Source organism: Erinaceus europaeus, chromosome 6 (assembly GCF_950295315.1).
Source record: "Erinaceus europaeus chromosome 6, mEriEur2.1, whole genome shotgun sequence".
Classification (NCBI taxonomy): Eukaryota; Metazoa; Chordata; class Mammalia; order Eulipotyphla; family Erinaceidae; genus Erinaceus; species Erinaceus europaeus.
This window is the reverse complement of record NC_080167.1, coordinates 51,387,610-51,403,543: the sequence shown is the minus strand read 5'-3', so window position 1 is coordinate 51,403,543 and position 15,934 is coordinate 51,387,610.

Genomic DNA, 15,934 nt, shown 5'->3' with positions numbered 1-15,934 from the left:
AGGGCACCAAAGTAAAAACCCTGGGTGGAGGGTGAGGGTGGATGTTCAGCTTCATAGGGGGTGGGTGTGATGGGGAGAGGGGTGGGATAGGACACAGTCTTTTGGTGGTGGGAATGGTGTTTATGTACACTCCTTTCAATTTGTAGTCATATAAATCACTGTTTAAGTTACATGAGAGGGGAAAAACTGATCGAATGTCTCAAACTTTTAAAGCACAGACTGAGTCTTTTTAATACATAGGCTGTCTTTGATATGTTGACTCTCTTAAAAGCTTAGTCCAGGGAGATCAAAAGCAACCGGTGGCATAGCTATATGCAAATAATGTTAAAGGACATAAAATATGGTGATGGTGCGTATGATACAGTAAATCCTAACAAAGGGGTTTTTCAAAGTTAACCCAATTGCCAAACAATGTGATTATAGCAATAACTATCTATTGTCTTCTTAAACCCTAAGACAACAGGAATCTCCTGCTTCCTTTATAGGGCCTATGTTTCTCCCAATCCTGGAACCTCTAGAGTGGGGCTCACTTCCCTGCATGCTTCTCTCAAGTCAGGCCAAATGATATTGCATCCACCGATTCCAACCTAATCAATGCAACGAGTACCATCTCAGCATGCCTCACCTCAGACTGTGTACAGAGATGTCAGGCATGGATTGCCAACCCTTCACCCTCATCACTCGGGTGAGACCTTTCCTTTTATGGTAGTCTCTAATTCCATTCCAGGAGGTTCACTTCCTAACAAAGTCCCAAAACCTAGATATAGGCCAGGTCCCGTAAGATAGAGCATGTGTTCACATGTATGCATAAATTAGGGCAAAATATATACCTGAAAGCAAAAATACACAGTAGTCTGTAGTGAGTCAGTATCAAGTTCATAATGAAATAGTGTCCACTTAGACTTAGATACCCTCCTCACCTACTTCCTATAACAGTTCTCTCACTCACTCCAAAGCTAACCTCAGCAAAGCAAGGACCAAAAAAAGCTGAATAAGGGCAAGAGACTGGCATATTTTAACGATGACTCTTTAGTCACTATCAGGCCATTCCACCAGCTTGAGCCCTAATTGGGGAGTCCCGAGATTCCCAAACAGACTTGATGGGCCTAGAACTCGAATAAATCCCTCTCTCCATTGTTACCAGGAAAAACAAAATTTCTATCAGGAAAAACAAAATAGACCCCTTTGTGGGCCCCCTTAGGACCTTGCCCTCAACTTGGATCAATAATGGTAGAGAATGTTCCATCCACTGAAGGGAGAATGGACAACACACTCTATGCTACACCTGAGGAAGATGGGTCAATACTGGGGCAGCATGGAATGTTCCTACTCATGACCACAGAATGTGAGCTCAGATCTAGAGGGATGCAGAGGTCACACAGGCTTCTAAGCTAATTATGGGCCCCAGATCACATCAGATCGATGGGGTTTACAGTCAACAATATTTTTACTCCCTTTCCCATATTAGGGAGCTACTCTCTTCCCTGATCCAGCTTTCTGTCTCTTTTCCAGCCATGACATCACCTCCCCAGACAATAATTAGGATCCACCTGCATATTAGATTTCAGGCTCAGGCGAAAAATCAAAACAAACAAACAAACAAACAACACTAGTATAGCTACAGGCCCTTTGAAATATAACTAAAATATGCCTACTAGCCATCTACAAAATGGAGGACACCCCCCCCTCAATACTTCATCTGCACTATTCCAGCCTTTAGGTCCATGATTGCTCAACAATTTGTTTGGCTTTGTATGTTAACTCTCTTTTCAGCCACCATGTTCCAGATGCTAGCAGGATGCAACCAGACTTCCCTGGACAGACAACCCCACCAATGTGTCTCCCCAGAGCCCTTCCGCATTAGGGAAAGAGAGAGGCAGGCTGGGAGTATGAATCAAACTGTCTATGCCCATGTTCAGCAGAGAAGCAATTACAGAAGACAGACCTTCAACCTTCTGCATCCCACAATGATCTTAGGTCCATACTCCCAGAGGGTTAAAGAATAGAAAAGCTATCAGTGGAGGGGATGGTATCTGGAGGTCTGGTGGTGGGAATTATGTGACGCTGTACCCCTCTTATCCTATGGTTTTGTCAATGTTTCCTTTTATAAATAAAAAATTTAAAAAAGAAAAAAAAGACTGAATTTAGCAACTCACTAGATGTAATTTCCATCAATGTGGTAGCTGAAAGAGAATTAAGTCTTGGGGCCAGGTGGTGGTGCACCTGGTTAAGCATACACACTACAGTGCCAAGGACCTGGGTTCAAGTCCCTGGTCCCCACCTGCAGGGAGAAAGCTTCATGAGTGGTGAAGCAGAACTGCAGGTCTCTCACCCTCCCTATCACCCCTCCCCTCTCAATTTCTCTCTATCTCTATCCAATAATAAATAAAAACTTTTTTAAAGAAAGAAAATTAAGTCTATCAATGAGAGAAGCCTTTATAACTCACAGAATATGTATACAGCTTGGTATAAAAAATCTAAGCTGTTGAGAAAGAAGACATATTTACAATTTATGGTGAGAGAATTTTGAAAAAGAGAGAAACTAACTTAAAAGCTAACCAAAATCTCTATGTGGAAAGGATAAAGTACAATTTGCTAGCACAATCTCTCCAGGGATCCTGAAATTTTTGGTTTCCACAGGAACCACAAAATATACATGGCATAGGTACCAACACACACACACACACACACACACACACACACACACACACACACACACACACACACACACAGTCTCTCACACACTCATGCTGCTTTAGAAGTTGTGAGAGTTGAGCACACATATTACCAAGCACAAGAACCTGGATTCCAACCCTCACTCCCTACGTGCAGCGCAAATGCTTCACAAGCAGTCAAGCAGACCTGTAGGTGTGTTTTTCTTTCTCTCTCCTCTCTTCTCTCTCTTCTCATTTTCTCTCTTACCTATCAGAATAAAATAGAAAGGAAAAACGGCTGCTGGGAGTGGTGGGTTTGCAGTGTTGTCACCAAGACTCAGAGATAACCTTAATGGTTAAAAAAAAAAAAAAAGTAGTGAGAGTTTGAGAAAAACAATCAAATTTATCTTTCTCCAAATTTTCTTTTTTCTGAAGTATCACACTTTAATCAATTTTTTAATTAGTTTACTATCTCTCTCCCTCAGGGTCCCACCTAGAACCTAAGGTCACAAGGACAAAAATTTGGAGTAGTTTTTGTCTTACTCAGGTACTCCAGGGTCTACAACACTGCTTGAACTATAGTAGGCTGTGAATAAATATTGAAGAAATAAATGAATTCACTAATTTGCTATTGATTTCTTTACATATGAAATCATATAGAAAGACAGCACACACACTTTTCTGCCAAAAAAATTTAAAAGCCTAATTGTTAGACCCCACCCCATTATATGATGGGAAGGAGTTCTATAAATTCCTAAAGGAAGAACTTCAGATGATATTAGTCCTTAAACTAAGAAGCATTTCATATGCATTTTATTATTATTTTATAATTTATTTATTTTAAAAAGGAGACATTAACAAAACCATAGGATAAGAGGTGTACAACTCCACACAGATCCCACCACCAGATCTCCATATCCCATTCCCTCCCTTGATAGCTTTCCTATTCTTTATCCCTCTGGGAGTATGGACCCAAGGTCATTGTGGGATGAACAGGGTGGAAGGTCTGGCTTCCCCGCTGAACATGGGCATTGACTAGTCTATCCATACTCCCAGCCTGCCTCTCTCTTTCCTTAGTAGGGTGGGGCTCTGGGGAAGCAGAGCTCCAGGACACATTGGTGGGGTAATCTGTCCAGGGAAGTCTGGTCAGCATCATGCTGGCATCTGGAACATGGTGGCTGAAAAGAGAGTTAACATACAAAGCCAAACAAATTGTTGAGCAATCATGGACCTAAAGGCTGGAATAGTGCAGATGAAGTGTTGGGGGGTCCTCCATTTTGTAGATGGCTAGTAGGCATGTTTTAGTTATATTTCAAAGGGCCTGTAGCTATACTAGTGTTGTTTGTTTGTTTGTTTTGGTTTTTCGCCTGAGCCTGAAATCTAATATGCAGGTGGATCCTAATTATTGTCTGGGGAGGTGATGTCATGGCTGGAAAAGAGACAGAAAGCTGGATCAGGGAAGAGAGTAGCTCCCTAATATGGGGAAGGGGTATAAATATTGTTGACTGTAAATCCCATCGATCTGATGTGATCTGGGGCCCATAATTAGCTTAGGAGCCTGTGTGACCTCTGCATCCCTCTAGATCTGAGCTCACATTCTGTGGTCATGAGTAGGAACATTCCATGCTGCCCCAGTATTGACCCATCTTCCTCAGGTGTAGCACAGAGTATGTTGTCCATCCTCCCTTTGGTGGATGGAACATTCTCTACCATTATTGATCCAAGTTGAGGGCAAGGTCCTATGGGGGGGGGGGGCATTTTATTTTTAGTGGGATGAGAGGGCACTGCATGATACCACTGTTTAGTGACCTGCTCTGGGAACAACTTTTTCACACTTTTATATTTGACAAAGAGAGAGAGAGAGAGATATGGAGGCACAGACCACCACTCGTCACTTCTATCAGGAATGTCATCACAAGCTCTCTTGTGGGCCATCCCAGGACCCAGCCCCTGTCTCCGAAGGGAGGTTGGGGTATCCTGCCCTGCCACTTGAGGAAGACTGGTCCTGAAATGAATGCAGTCTGCAATGTTCCCTGCTGTGACCATGAGCTGAGAGCTCAGACCAATAAGTACTCAGACTACACAGGCTCTGGTAATATATATATATGCCCTGGGTCAGGTGGAGGGAGGTAAATATTTAATTCTATCCCCAGAATATTTTCAAGAATGGGAGCTACTCTCTGCCTTAATCCACCTTTCTAGGCCTTTTCTCTACTCTGACACCATTTTCTCAGACAATGTTTCTTTTGCCTCTAGATTTATTGCTGCAGCTGGGTGTCTGCACTACAAATCCACTGTTCCTGAAGGCCATTTTTTTCCTTTTTGTTGCCCTTGTTGTTCATCGTTGTTGTGGTTATTATTGTTGTTGTTATTGCTGTCGTTGTTGGCTAGGACAGAGAGAAATTGAGAAAGGAGGGGAAGACAGAGAGGGGGAAAGAAAGATAGACACCTGAAGACTTGCTTCACCGTTTGCAAAGTGACCTTCCTGAAGGTGGAGAACCAAGGGCTCAAACTGGAATCCTTACATGACATCCTTGCGCTTTGTGCCATGTGCACTAACCCACTGTGCTACCGCCCGGCTCCTTCTCAGACAGTGTTTCTATACAACTTCATGCTAGTTATCAAAGTCAAGTAAAAACGACTATAGGGATAGGCCCCTAGAAATATGCCTAAAATAGACTTCCTAGGTTTCTTCTACCCTAAGATCCCTAGTCTCATCTACGCTGTTCCTACTTTATGGTTCCTGTTCATTAGCCATTTTGTCTCACTTTATGTCCTGCCAGATGCTACCATGATACCATCCTGACTTCTCTGTGCAGACAATCTCACCAATGTGCCCTGAAACCTTGCCTCTCTGGAGCTCTACACTACTAGGGAAAAGACAGAAACAGGCTGGGGGTATGGATTGACCTGCCAACGCCCATGTCCAGCAGAGAAGCAATTATAGAAGCCACAACTCCTACCTTATGTACTCAAAAAAAAAAATTTTTTTTTGATCCATACTCCTAGTGGGGGAAAATTTATAGGAGGCAGAGGATAGGATAAGAGGGCTCTGAACTCCGGCTCTATCAGGTCCTAGAGAGAGGATAAAAAGGGGAGAGGTATTTGGATGTAGTAATAGAGTCATGTGTGGCTTGGAGGAGAAGAGAGAACTGTACCTGGAAGAAAAAGGGGGAAATTATGTACAAATGTAGACAGATAGTTGTAGAGATGATGGCTAACCCACATCTGAAACCTTGGGAGAACCATGGTGGACTGCTATGGAGGGATCAGGGATTCAGAATTCTGGTGGTGGGAATGGTGTGGAATTGTACCCCTACTAACATGTAATTTTGTAAATCAAGATTGAATCACTGAAAAAAAAAAAAAAAAAGACAAGAGGCTGGCGCAGCAAGAAGAGAGACCACTGCACTGCTCCAGCAGTCATGGAGCTCCCACAGTGTTGTCCACGGTGCTGGGGCTAGAACCCTGGAACCCAGGACCTAACGTATAGCAAGGTGTGTGCTCCCACCAGAAAAGCTCTGTCCCCTCTCCCCTACTGTTTGATTACAGGTGCTAAAGGATCCCCATAATCCCACAGTCTCACTTTTCTCTCCAAAGCAGCTGTTATGAACCTGGTCAAAGGTCACCAGCCGGCACACCTGCCCCTGGGGAGGCCTAAGCACTCATGTGCAACATTTTGTTAACACTTTACAATCATTCTGAGTGGTGAATACAGTTAGCTTCCCTGTTTCTAGATAAGGAACATAAACCATAAGAGAGTTTTTTATTTGATTTTTTTTTTTTGCGGGAGCTATATTTTAAACTTTACTTCATTTGATAGGACAGAGAGAAATTAAGGGGTAAGGGAGACAGAGGGGGGCAAGAGAGAAAGACATCTGCAGGTGGGGAGCAGGGGCTTGAACCTGGGTCTTTGCACATGGTAACATGTGTGCTCAAACAGCTGCACCACTGCATGACCCACAGAATTTATATTTTCATGTGTTATATTAATGATTTTGCTTACAAAGCAGTCATTGACACCTGGGTACAATTTCTCATCTCCCTGTGAAAGCTCTCTGCAGAACACTCTCACACACAGCCACGACCCTTTTACATCATCCTGCACCAGGAACCTAAGGTTCTCTTCAGCCCCTCCCTCCCTCCCTCTCTCTCTTTTCCCAGAATTTTTGTTTTTGTTTTTTGTTTGGCTGTTTATTTTTGTTTGTTTGTTTGTTTTGCCTCCAGGGTTACCACTGGGGCTCAGTGCCTGCACTGCTCCTGGAGGCTATTTTTCCCTTTTTGTTTATTATCATTGTTGCTATTATTATTGTTATTATTGATGTTGTTGTTGGATAGGACAGAGAGAAATCGAGAGAGGAGGGGAAGACAGAGAGGGGGAGAGAAAGATAGACACCTGCAGACCTGCTTTACCGCCCATGAAGCAACCCCCCTGCAGATGGGGAGCTGGGGGTTCAAACTGGGATTCTTACTCCTGTCCTTGTGCTTTGCGCCATGTGCGCTTTAACCCGCTGCACTACCTCCCCAGAGTCTTTTTACTTTTAATTATTAAAAAAAATTTTTTTTTAACTAGTACAGTCATGGGCCCTTTGGAATATAACTAAAATAGGCCTACTAGCTGTCTTCAAAATGGAGACCCCAAATCTTCATCTACAATATTCTAGCCTTTAGGTCCATGATTAGTCATCAACTTGTTTGGCTTTATACGTTAACTCTTGTTTCAGCCACCAGGTTCCAGATGCTACCATGATACCAACTGGACTTCCCTGGGCAGATGACTCCATCCATGTGTCCCAGAGCCCCACTTCCCAAGAGCCCTGCCCCACTAGGGAAAGAGAGAGACAGGCTGGGAGTATGAATTGACCTGCTAGTGCCCATGTTCAGCGGGAAAGCAATTACAGAAGCCTCTTAGCCTATGGTTTTGTCAGTGTTTCCTTTTTATAAATACAAATTTTAAAAGAAAGATAAATGCAGAAATTTCCCAACTGAAAAATTTTCAACTATAATAAAAAAGAAAACAATTTTAGTGCTAGGGACTGGGTCATGGCACACCTGGCACATTACAGTGCACAAGGACCCAGGTTCCAGCCTCCAGTCCCCACCTGCAGGGGGAAAGCTTTGCAATTGGTGAAGCAGGGCTGTAGGTCTCTCTCTCTCTCTCTACTTCACCCTCCCCTCTCGATTTCTGGCTTTCTCTATCCAGTAAATAAAGATAATATTAAAAAGGAAAATAAAAGGCAGTTTTTTAAATAAAAAATTATTGCTTTAATAGTGATTTTCAAGATTACAAGATAATAGGGGTATAATTCTACATCACTCCCACCACCAAAGTTCTGTGCCCTCACCCTCTCCAATAGTAACCACCATAGTTCTCCCAAGGTCACATATATTAAATATATATATATATATATATATATATATATATATATATATATATATATACACATATATGTATGTATATGCCATTTTATATAGAATTTTATATACTAGGCCAGAAGTTGGGGTACCGGCTTTGCCTGTGTAAGGCTCCAGGTCCCTCTCCACTAACAAAAATGACTGAGCTGTGCTCAGGTGGCTTTCTCTCCTAAAAACATGGTAAGAATGCCAATGCCAGTTATCAATGGGTTGCCTCTCACTCCCAATCCCCCTTCCTACACTGTGTTTTGAGCTAGAGGGGGTTTAGACTAGATCACAGAAGGTCACAGCAAGGCCACAGCTCTGGAAGGACCCTCCCTCATAGGCTTGGCTCCAGGGTTGTTATTCAGGTTGGGAGCCAGCAGCCGGCTTGGAGGAGACCCCATCCCCACTGGAGGAAGCCCCATCCCCATAGGTAAGTGCTCTATCTTCTGGAAAGACTTTTTTTAAATTTATTATTTATTTTTAAAATGGTAACACTGACAAGACTATAGGATAACAAGGGTGCAATTCCCACCACCAGAGCTCTGTATACCATCCCCTCTCTTGATAGCTTTCTTATTCTTTAACCCTGTGGGAGTATGGACCCAGGGTCGTTATGGGGTGCAGAAGGTGGAAGGTCTGGCTTCTGTGATTGCTTCCTCGCTGAACATGGGCATTGGCAGGTTGATCCATACTCCCACCCTGCCTCTCTCTTTCCATAGTGGGGCAGGACTCTGGGGAATCAAGCTCCAGGACACATTGGTGGGGCCCTCAATGTGGATCAACAATGGTAGAGAGTGTTCCATCCTTTGAAGGGGGATTGGATAACATACTCTATCTAACACCTGAATAAGTTGGGTCCTGAAATTGGTGAAACTCAGAATGTTCCTACTCATGACCACAGAATGCGAGTTCGGACCTACAGGGATGTAGACGTTACATAGCCTCCTATCAAATTGATGGGGTTTACAGTCAACAATATTTATACACTTTTCCCATATTTGGGAGCTACTCTCTGACCTGATCCAGTTTTATAGCCCTTTTTCCAGCCATGAAATCATCTCCCCAGACAATAACTTGGGTCCATCTGTATATCAGGTGTCAGGTGAAGGCAAAAACTAATAAAGTCATGGGCCCTTTGGGATATACCTGAAATAGACCTACTAGCTATTTCCAAAACAGAAACCCCAAATCTTCATCAGCAATATTCCAGCATTTAGGTTCATGATAAACTATTTGTTTGGCTTTATATGTTAACTCTTTTTCAGCCACCAGGTTCCAGATACTACCATGATGCCAACCAGACTTCCCTGGGCAGACAACCCCACCAATGTGTCCTGGAAAGACCTGTGACCCCTGCAAACAGGCTGCATGTCCTGAGACTGCCACACCTTCTCCAGAAAGGACTGGCTTCAGTGTCACCTTCTTATTTTATCTTCCCTTCGCCCTCAACCAAGAAGTTGTAGCTGCACCTTCTCTGCCCCTTAGATCCTTCACCCCTTGCAGTGATAATCCCTTTCTACTGGCCAAAATTTTTTTTTAAATATTTTGCTTGTTTAATTTTATTTAGAGGTAGAGAGGTAAAGAGAAAGACCAGAACACTGCCTGGGTGTGGTTTATGCTGATGTGGAGGATTAAACCTGGGACTTTGTATCCTCAGCCATGAAAGCATTTTTGTATAATCATTACGCTATCTCCTACACCCTGGTCAGCAATTCTTTCTTCATCCCTTTATTGGGAGAATAGTTATTTACAAGATACTTGTTACTTGTGTATAGTTTCTTATTCCCCGATGATAGAAACCTGCACACCACATCCACCATCATTTAGCACATGGAACCCCAGTGCCCTCTCATTCCTGTCTCACTCCCCCAATTTAGAGTCCCTGGATCTGCTGCTGTAGGCAACAACTAGTCTAAGTTTCACTTTTCTTGTTGTTTTTTTTTTCAAGTCTTACCAATGAGTGAGGCCATTTATTATTCCTTCTTCTAGCTTATCCAACTTAGCATGATTCCTTCAAATTTTGTCTACAATGGAGCAAAAGAGATTTTGCTGTTTCTTACATTTGAGTAACATTCCATTGTATGTATATATACTACAACTTCCTTCACTACTCATCTGTCATTGGACACTTGTGCTGTTTCACATTTGGTTATTACAGCACTGCCATGAACATAAATGTACATATATTTCTTTGAGTTAATTTTTTTTGTATTCTTTGGGTAGATAGATAGGTTATTCTGGGTTATTATAAGGTAGGTTCATTTGCAGCGTTTTGAGGAATCTTTTCAAATTGTTGTCCACAGCGGCAAACGCTAGAAGAAGTTGTCCACAGTGGCTGGAGCAGTTTAAACTCACACCAACATTGTAGACAGGTTCTCTCTTTCCTGCATCCTCACTAGCACTTGTTATTTCTGTCCTTATTATTTGGTCATCTCTTGGGGCATCACCACTCCAGTCTAACTTTTTCAGACAGAAAAAAATTAAACAGAAAGAGAGAGAGAGAAAGAGAGAGAGGGCATTGATGCTTCCTTCAATGCAATTGGGGTCAGGTTAGAACCTGGGTCTTATACATGTAAAGCAGTGCACTACCCAGAGGAGCTATTTTTCTGCCTCATTTCTGTACATTTTTTTTTCCACGTCTTTAAAAAAATTTAATTTGGGACCAGGTGGTGGAACACCTGACTAAGCACACACATTACTGTGCACAGTGCCCAGGTTCAAGCCCCTGGTCCCTATCTTCAGGGAGAAAGTTTTTAGTGGTGAAGTGTGTATGGTGCCTTCTTTTTTATTATTATTATTTTTTAATTAATTTCTTTATTGGGGAATTAATGTTTTACATTCAACAGTAAATACAATAGTTTGTACATGCATAACATTCCCCAGTTTCCCATTTAACAATACAACCCCCACTATGTCATCTATCATCCTTCATGGACCTGTATTCTCCCCACCCACCCACCCCAGAGTCTTTTACTTTGGTGCGTATGCCAATTACATTTCAGGTTCTACTTGTGTTTTCTCTTCTGATCTTGTTTTTCAACTTCTGCCTGAGAGTGAGATCATCCCATATTCATCCTTCTGTTTCTGACTTATTTCACTTAACATGAATTTTTCAAGCTTCATCCAAGATCGGCTGAAAACAGTGAAGTCACCATTTTTTACAGCTGAGTAGTATTCCATTGTGTATATATACCACAACTTGCCAGCCAATCATCTGTTGTTGGACACCTGGGTTGCTTCCAGGTTTTGGCTATTAAAAATTGTGCTGCCAAGAACATATGTGTACACAGATCTTTTTGGATGGATGTGTTGGGTTCCATATGATATATCCCCAGGAGGGGAATTGCAGGGTCATAGGGTAGGTTCATTTCTAGCCTTCTGAGAGTTCTCCAGACTGTTCTCCACAGAGGTTAGACCGATTGACATTCCCACCAGCAGTGTAGGAGGGTTCCTTTGACCCCACACATTTTCCAGCATTTGCTGCTGTTACCTTTTCTGATGTATGACATTCTCACAGGAGTAAAGTGGTATCTCATTGTTGTCTTTATTTGCATTTCTCTGACAATCAGAGACCTGGAGCATTTTTTCATGTGTTTCTTGGCCTTTTGGATCTCTTCTGTGGTGAATATTCTGTCCAAGTCCTTCCCCCATTTTTGGATGGGGTTATTTGTTGTCTTGTTGTTGAGTTTGGCAAGCTCTTTATATAAAACTCTTATTGGTTATTAAACTCTTATCTGATGTATGGCATGTAAAGATCTTCTCCCATTCTGTGAGGGGTCTCTTGATTTGGGTAGTGCTTTCTTTTGCTGTGAAGAAGCTTTTTAATTTGATGTAGTCCCATAGGTTTATACTTGCCTTCTTTGTAATTGGATTCGTTTCACTGAAGATGTCTTTAAAATTGATGCGGAAAAGAGTTCTGCCAATATTTTCCTCTAAGTATCTGATAGTTTCTGGTCTAACATCCAAGTCCTTGATCCACTTGGAATTTACTTTTGTATTTGGTGAAATACAGTGGTTCAGTTTCATTCTTCTGCATGTTTCAACCCATTGTTTCCAACACCATTTGTTGAAGAGACTCTGCTTTCCCCATTTAATAGTCTGGGCACCTTTGTCAAAGATTAGATGTCCATAGGTGTGGGGCCTCATTTCTGGGCTCTCAATTCTATTCCACTGGTCAGTGTGTCTATTCATGTTCCAGTACCAAGCAGTTTTGATAACAATGGCCCTATAATACAGTTTCAAATCTGGGAATGTGATGCCTCCAGTTCTGTTCTTTTTTCTCAAGATTGTTTTGGCAATTCTAGGTCTTTTCTGATTCCAGATAAACATTTGTAGCATTTTTTCTATTCTCCTAAAAAAAATGTGCTTGGGATCTTGATGGGGACAGCATTAAATTTGTAGATGGCTCTGGGTAGTATATTCATTTTGATCATGTTAATTCTACCAACCCATGAACATGGAATATCTTTCCACTTCTTTGTGTCTTTTTCAGTTTCTTTAAGTAGTGACTCATAATTTTCAGTATGCAAGTCTTCACTTCTTTGGTTAGATTTACTCCTAGATATTTTACTGTTTTTGTTGCTATAGTAAAAGGAATTGATTTCTGGATTTCAATTTCTTCTAACTTAGTGTTTGCATAGAGGAATGCCACTGACGTTTGAATGTTAATTTTATAGCCTGATACCTTACTGTATTGCCTGATGATTTCCAAAAGCTTCTTGCTGGATTCCTTAGGTTTTTCCAGGTGGCTTCTTTAGACCATTCTATTTGGCTGCAGAGCTTATTATGTCTAAGTTTAATCATAGAGGATATTAAGTACTTGTATATATAAAAGTATATATAAAAAAGGTATATAGTTGCCCTTAATTTATGGATACATGTATATATGTGCCTAGTCCCCTAGGCCCTAGCCTATATCTAGGATCTGTAACTTTGTTGGAGTGCACTATCTACAATGGAACTGGGTAACCCCATGTTTTAGGAAAGGTCTCATCAGATTACTGCAGTTGGAAGGTTGGCATCTCAGGCTTGACATCTCTGTATACAATCTGAAGCAAAAAGGCAGTGGCAGCATAATGTGTCATGGTGACACTGGTTGTGTTGATTTAGTTGAGGTCAGTAAAGGTGGTATAACAGCGTAAGAGGTCCAAAGGAGAGACAACAAGAAATACAAGCGAAGTCCCAGAGATTCCAGGACTGGGAGAAATTCAGATTTTAAAGAGAATGAGGAAGGTTACTTTTGGCCTTAGAGTTTATAAAGGCAATATGTAGTTATTATTATAACCAAGTTAGTGGGGAGCTTGTCTTTCTTTGAAAAAATCCCATGACTAAGATTTACCGCACTATATGTGGCCTCACCATTCTTATGTCTTTTGATGATGTCAACTAATAACAATGTTTTAGATGAGTCTGGTCTTTCTGGTCTAAGGTTATAGGTAACTTAGTACTTAAAGAAAAAAAGAGTAATTTTGAGACATGCTCTAACAATTTAAGCTCAGTGTCAGTTTAATCAGTTTACAAATTTGAAACATTAAATGCTTAGACTAAAGGAATATATAATCAGAACTAGAATCTAGATAGTTGAAGAACTTGAAATATTCCATCTATTTTCCCCCTAGCATACTGAATTAGTAGTGAATTCTAAGAGTATGAGTTAATAGGAGTATAGTTTCACACTGGTCCCACCAACAAAGCTCTGTGTCCCCACCCCACCCCTATATGGTGGACCTGAAAATTCCCCTCCCCCACCAGAGGCTTATACTGTAGTGCAATACACCAAATCCCAGTGCAAGTTCTGCTTTGTGTTTCCCTTTCTGTTCTAATTTTCAACCTCTGTCTGTGAGTGGGATCATGACACATTCATCCTTCTCTTTCTGAATTAACTCATTCAGCATGATTCCTTTAAGCTCCATCCAAGATGAAAAGAAGAAGGTAAATTCACATTTCTGTCCTTTTGTCTGTATGACATTCTGTGAGGTGGCATCTCATTGTTATATTTACTTACTTACTATAGTGTTGGAGCCTTACACATGAGTAATTACACTGCTTCCAGACACTTTAATTCTTTTATTTTAGAGAGCTGGAGGAAGAGGGAGAGACACCATAGCACTAGAACTCCCTCCCCCCTAGTGCATCAGGGCTTCCATGTGGGGCCAGGCTTGAACCCACATATGGCAATGTATGCATTCTATGAGTGAGGCTACAGTTCATTCCCCAGCACCACTAAATACCAGAGCTGAGCAGCACTCTGGTCCAGTCACTTTTCCTTCTCTCTTGTCCCCTCTCCCTCATAAATAAATAAATATATCTTCAAAAATAGAAAGAGGCAGAGGGAGAGTTCATGCACACAGAGAGGAAGGGTTTGGAAGACAAGAGAGTGGAGTAATGCAGTCACAAGCCAAGGAATTCCAGCCACCTCTAGAAGCTACAGGCTAAACACAAGAGGAGATAAGGCAGCCCCTAGATGGCTCACCTCAAGTGCCACCTTGGTTTTGACCCAGTGATACCAGCTTCCAGATTCTGGTCTCCAGACTCATGAGGCAATGAATACCAGTTGTTTTAAGTCACCAAGTTCATTGTAATTTGTTAGAGCAGCTTTGATAAGTCCTAGTTTAAATGGAAAGTTTATGTGAAGAGAAAACCATTTCTTAATAGGACATAAAAATATTTATAAGCCTAGCTTCATTAAATTCAGATTTTTTTCAAATATTTATTTATTCCCTTTTGTTGCCCTGTTTTATTATTGTAGTTACTACTGATGTCTTTGTTGTTGGATAGGACAGAGAGAATCTAGAGGAGGGGAAGACAGAGAGGGGGAGAGAAAGATAAACACCTGCAGACCTGCTTCACCGCTTGTGAAGCGACTCCCATGCAGGTGGAGAGATGGGGGCTGGAACTGGAATCCTTACGCTGGTCCTTGTGCTTTGCGCCATGTGCGTGTAACCCACTGGGCTACCGCGCAACTCCCTAAATTCAGAATTTTTATAACACTAATAATGAAAAGAATACAAACTACACATTAGAAGAAAATATTTTGTAATACAAATATCCTACAAGAGGGGGCTGGGTGGTGGTGAACCCGCTTCGGCGCACATAGTGCTATGTGCAAGGATCCATGCAAGGACCTGGATTCAGGCCCCGTCTCCCCATCTCCAGGGGGGACACTTCACTAGTGGTGAAGCAGGTGTCTTTTTCACTCTCAATCTCCCCTTCTCCTCTCAATTTCTCTCTGTCCAATCGAATGATAAAGGCTGCTGGAAGTGTTGGATTTTTAGTACTGGCATCAAGCCCCAGCAAAAATTCTGAATGCCAAAAAATAAAAAACAACAAATACACACACACATATATATATATCATAAAGAGATTTAAATTCAGAATATAGAGAAGGAAATCCTTCATATTAATTTTAAAGTAACAATTCAAAATTTTTAATATGGGTAAAAAGGTTGAAAAGGCTCACCACAAAAGGGTCCAGGTAATCATCAACATTTGAAAATGTGCTTGATGTCACTGACAAATAAGGGAATATTATTAATTGGGATCAATGAAACAATTAAATTTCACTCTATCAGCCCCTCCCATCGCCACCCTCATAGCTAACATTTAAAGGATTGATAACACCAAGTGTTGGTAACTAGGTAGCATCAGTAGAACTCACATACAACTGTTGGGGAGTGCAAACTAGTCAATTACTTAGAAATACTATTTGCTAGTATCTACTAAAGATATATATATATATATATATATATATATATGTGCTAGAATTCAGCAATTTCACTTGTGAATATGCACATATTATTAAGTGTCTTTATGGCCACCAAGATAGAAGCTGAAATGTATGAGACTATCCAACCAATTGAAGTGTATGCTGTGCTGTGTTG